This window comes from Mandrillus leucophaeus, unplaced genomic scaffold, assembly GCF_000951045.1.
Source record: "Mandrillus leucophaeus isolate KB7577 unplaced genomic scaffold, Mleu.le_1.0 Scaffold410, whole genome shotgun sequence".
Classification (NCBI taxonomy): Eukaryota; Metazoa; Chordata; class Mammalia; order Primates; family Cercopithecidae; genus Mandrillus; species Mandrillus leucophaeus.
The window spans coordinates 1,465,365-1,470,525 of NW_012104366.1; positions in this window are offsets into that span (position 1 = coordinate 1,465,365).

Genomic DNA, 5,161 nt, shown 5'->3' on the forward strand with positions numbered 1-5,161 from the left:
TACTGTTAATGTAAAGTGCTATACATTTTTGGAAGGAAAAATGGCAATATCTGTTAAATTTGAAATGCTCTTACAATTTGAGCCAGCAGGCCAAAACAAATCTATGCCACAGAAAGTACTCAAGAGCATATGTCCAAGAATTCTTACTGCAGCATTATTTGTCAAGGTAGAAAACTGGAAACAATCTGTTAATCTATCAGTAGTGGAATGTTTAGATAAATCATGGCATGTAGTTACCATAAAATATTATACAGCTATTTTTTAAAAGTACTAATTTTTATATATAATTAGCCAATCAACATTGTATATGCATATCTGAATAAATTTGTATGAACATACGACAAAATGTGAAAAGAATCAACCCAGATTGTTAATCCTGGTTACCTGGGAGTTGGGGTGGGAATGGAGATTACTTTCTCTGTATACATCTTTGGGTGGTTTTCCTGGTTATAGTGAGGATAAGCATGTGTTATTTTTGGTTTTTGTTTTTTTTTGTTTGTTTTTGAGACAGAATCTTGCTCTGTCCCCCAGGCTGGAGTGCAGTGGCATGATCTTGGCTCACTACAACCTCTGCCTCCCAGGTTCAAGCAATTCTCCTGCCTCAGCCTCCCAAGTAGCTGGGATTACAGGGGTGTGCCACCACACTGGTTGATTTTTTTTTTTTTTTTTATTTTTAGTAGAGATGGGGTTTCACCATGTTGACCAGGCTGGTCTCCAACTCCTGACCTCAGGTGATCTGCCGGCCTTGGCCTCCCAAAGTGGTGGGATTACAGGCGTGAGCCACCACGCCCAGCCAGTTTTTTTTAACTTTTACAAAGATATTTAATTTAAAATTGATTTTAATAAAAGGTAGACATCCAAGAACACAGGATGATTAATGCACTTCAATGTTAGGTGAGTATCTTTAAAACTGATTATTGTCAAACATTAAATCCATATAACTGAAGCAAACTGCACACGCCTGTACAAAATAAAGGAAGTAACTTAAGAAAATAAAGTGACTTACCCACTGACATTTCACCATTAGTATTTGAACAATCAACACAAAAGACACCCATGTGTTGGTAAAATAAATAAATGCATGTTACTTCTTGCAATCCTCTGGGAAGGAGTTTAATGCCAAGCCGTTTCATGGAAAAGAGGGGAGTTAAGAAATATGGAGGAAAGAATAATTATTCCTTATCAGGCGAGTCTAGCGATACTTAAATGTGTGTATGTAAGGGGGTGGCTTTAATTAAGGTATAAAATCCACCTGCGCCAATTGAAAAGCAGTATCTTTCTAACCCCTCCTCAAAAGTTCTTCTGCTACCAAGCCATGACCCACACCTAGCCAGACCTCTGAGGCACATTTGCCTCCTCCCTCTTGCCTTCCTCTTTCCCTGAATCTGTGTGATTGCTAAATCCTCCCACCCTTACCTCTGGAAGGCTTCTGCCCTCGCCCTCCTGCTAACCCTGTCGCGTTTTGCCCGGCCTGGCTAACAACATGGAGCCGTCACTCCCAAAGAGTGGTCTTCCCAGCCCTTCACACCCAGCTCTTTCTGGCCTCACGCCGACTTCTCCACCGTCACACTCCGCCCAGTGCTACAAGGGTTCTGCTCACTCCCGAGGACCTCGGCGCTGCCCAGGCTGCAGCCTCGGACCCCACAAGCCTCAGCTCCCTAGGTTGTGCCCACTCGCGGACAGAAGTGTCTGGAGCCCAAGGGGCGGGCCAGGGGCGGGGCCTGGTCTGGCCAATGGAAGCACGGAGTCCAGGCTCAGCGGTCACGTGTCCAGTGGGCGCGAATTTTACCCCAGGAAGACCTCGCAGGAGGCGATTTTACCTCAGGTAGGAGCCGTGAGAGGCTGAAGGCAGGTGAGAGGGTGTTTTTGAGGGCTGAGGGGAAGAAAAGGTCCTGTGGGACCAAAGAAGTATGGCAGCTCAGGAATCTCAGGAAAACACATCTGTGAGGCCCCACCGATGTGGCTCTGTAGAGACAAAACCTCAGACCCACCGTCCACTTAACCTGAGAATAGAAGGTGTGAAGGGCTCAGAGATGCTGGTGGGATTTCAAACAATTAAAATGAATCCACAGCTGTCAGGAGAAAAAACATCAGCTAGAAGTCATATGGGCTAAACAATAAGGGAAAATAAGTGCACCTCGCTTTCTCTGCGGTGTCATGCTTTTGTCTGTTTTAAGACAGAGTCTCGCTCTTCTGTCGCCCAGGCTGGCGTGCAGTGGCGTGATCTCGGTTCATTGCAACTTCTGCCTCCCAGGTTCAAGAGAGTCTCCTGCCTCAGCCTCCTGAGTAGCTGGGATTACAGGCGTCCGCCACCATGTCCGGCTTTTTTTTGTTTGTTTTGTTTTGTTTTGTTTTTTGAGACGGAGCCTCACCCTGTCCCCCAGGCTTGGGTGCAGTGTGGTGCGATCTCAGTTCACTGCAACCTCTGCCCCCCGGGTTCAAACGGTTCTCCTGCCTCAGCCTCCCGAGTAGCTGGGATTACAGGCAGGTGCCACCATGCCCAGATAATTTTTGTATTTTTAATAGAGACGGGGTTTCGCCATGTTGGCCAGGCTGGTCTCACACTCGTGACCTCAAGTGATCCACCCGCCTTGGCCTCCCAAAGTGCTGGGATTACAGGTGTGAGCCACCACACCTGGCCCAGGCTAATTTTTGTATTCTTTGTAGAGACAGGGTTTTGCTATGTTGCCTAGGATGGTCTTGGATTCCTGGCCTCAAGTGATCCTCCCGCCTTGCCTCCCAAAGTGCTGGGATTACAGACGTGAGCCACCGCTTCCGGCGGATCTTATGGTTTTTTAAAGTGCGGTTTTTATGCGAGGGAGTGAAAAAGGCAGAAAGCTCCTGATACCTTAGGCTGGTGGGGAGAGGTGGGGAGCCAGCCCGAAGATTCACATTCACCTGTGAGTGCTTTTAAATAACCTTGGGGTCTGGCATGGTGGCTCAAGCCTGTAATCCCAGCACATTGGGAGGCTGAGGCGAGAGGATTGCCTGAGCTCAGGAGTTCGAAATCAGCCTGGCCAAGATGGCGAAACCCCATCTCTATTAAAAATACAAAAATAGCCGGGCAAGGTGGCATCCCCTGTAATCCCAGCTACTCAGGGGGCTGAGGCAGGAGAATCTATTGAACCCGGGAGCTGGAGGTTGCAGTGAGCTGAGATCGCACCATTACACTCCAGCCTGGGGGACAGAGGGAGACTCTGTCTCAAAACATGATTTGATTAATTAATTAAATCATCATCATCATCATCATCTTGGGAAAGCTTACTTCCTGGCCTTGTGCCTGACCTCATTATCGTGTGCATTTCCATTTTGGCCCAGTAGATGTCAGTCAGGAAGTAGTATGAGAGAAAATCTTTAGAAAAAGGTAAAAAAAAAAAAAAAAATTTGAGAATTGCTGCAATTCAAAACTAGATAAATTTAAATTCCCCACTCTCTAACCATGATTTTGTTTGTTTCTGCCGTATCTTTGGTTTTAGAAATAAGAGCAATCTATCTTTTTTGCATCCACCCACCACTATTAGATGTATTCGATATCTGTATTGCAATGAAATAAACTTGATAAATGGGGTTCTAAGCATGTATATAACATATGGCATCTTATTAAGCAGTCCATATTTAGCATGAATTTCAGTGGTTGACTTCAATACAAAAGTAATTATTTCTTAAGGTAATTGGTGAGAGTGATAAATATGAAGCTAGGCTTCACAAAAAGAAATACTAGGCTTCACAAAAAAAGAAAAGTTAATATAAATGCTGACAATAAGCTGAATGGGTACAATCAGTAGAGTTTAGTTTGTTGTTAACTTTTTGACATGTCTTTTAGAATGAGACAATCAGTTTCTTCTGAAAGTGCAACACCAAGAAATGGAAATTCTAGAATCAATATTTGCTTGAAAGATCAGTGATACACTGGGTGGAAAAGACATAGAGGTGCAATGATGGGAAATATTCTCAGAGAAGTAGCCACTAGTAAAATAATGCCACATTGGTCTTGTTTAGGAGTGAAAGAGGGTGGCCACACTATATATTCTCCACACCACAGAATCTAACAATATTAAAGACAATTCAGATAACATATGTGTCTCATTTTAATTGGAAAACATATTGTAATATCCAAAAATCCTTCTGAGTCATTAATAAAGTAATTGTGCTCTGGATTGTTTTTGTTTTGAGATAGAGTCTGGCTCTGTTGCCCAGGCTGGAGTACAGTGGTGTGATCTTGGGTCAGTCACTGCAACCTGGATCCGCATCCCAGGCTCAAGCAATTCTAGTGCCTCAGCCTCTTGGGTAGCTGGGACTACAGGTGTGCACCACCACGCCAAGCTAATTTTTGTATTTTTAGTAGAGATGAGATTTCGTCATGTTGACCAAGCTGGGCTCAAACTCTTGGCCTCAAGTGCTCTGCCAACTTGGCCTCTCAAAGTGCTGGGATTACAGGTGTGAGCCAATGCGCCTGGCCTGAATTGTTTTAAAAGTTTGTTTTTAGTTTTTTACTGAAAGTTTCTAAAAGTTTTACTGAAAGTTTTACACAGAAGTTACTCTGTCCTAGAGTAACTTCAAAGCTGTAATTCCTTGAGTTCTCAAGTAAATGAGAACCATCCCGGACAAGTTCAGCATTCTAAATTTTACTTATTGCTTCATTAGATGGATTTGTTGATTTACCAATATGCCATAGTTGCTTTATTCCAAATGAGCGAGCTACTAGAAAATTCTAACTTTAGACTTCTTATTTTCTAAGTGAGAGAATGGAAACAGTTTCACGAATTGTTTCCCAATTTTCCAAATCCTCCACTGTTTCAGCATAGAGTTCTCCCCTTGGTTATCCAATTTCAAGACCACTTGAGAAATGTGGTTATTCTGGGAACACTACTCTGGCAGTCTTGTGAATTTCAACCTCTTTTGCGACAAAATGATCACATTAAATATATTTCCACCAACCAACTAACAGCTATATGGTTTAACCAATTAGAGAAAATATTCAATTTTATATCAATATACATTATTTTCATATTAGATTTAAAATTATAGTAATGTATATTATTTTTTACCAATGATTATCATTCAGAGCCTTTTTAAAAATGAGTGAACCAAAGTTTTGTGATTGAGATTTTCTGCACTTGACTTGCTATTTTACCAATGTTTAATTTTAATTTTTGTATTT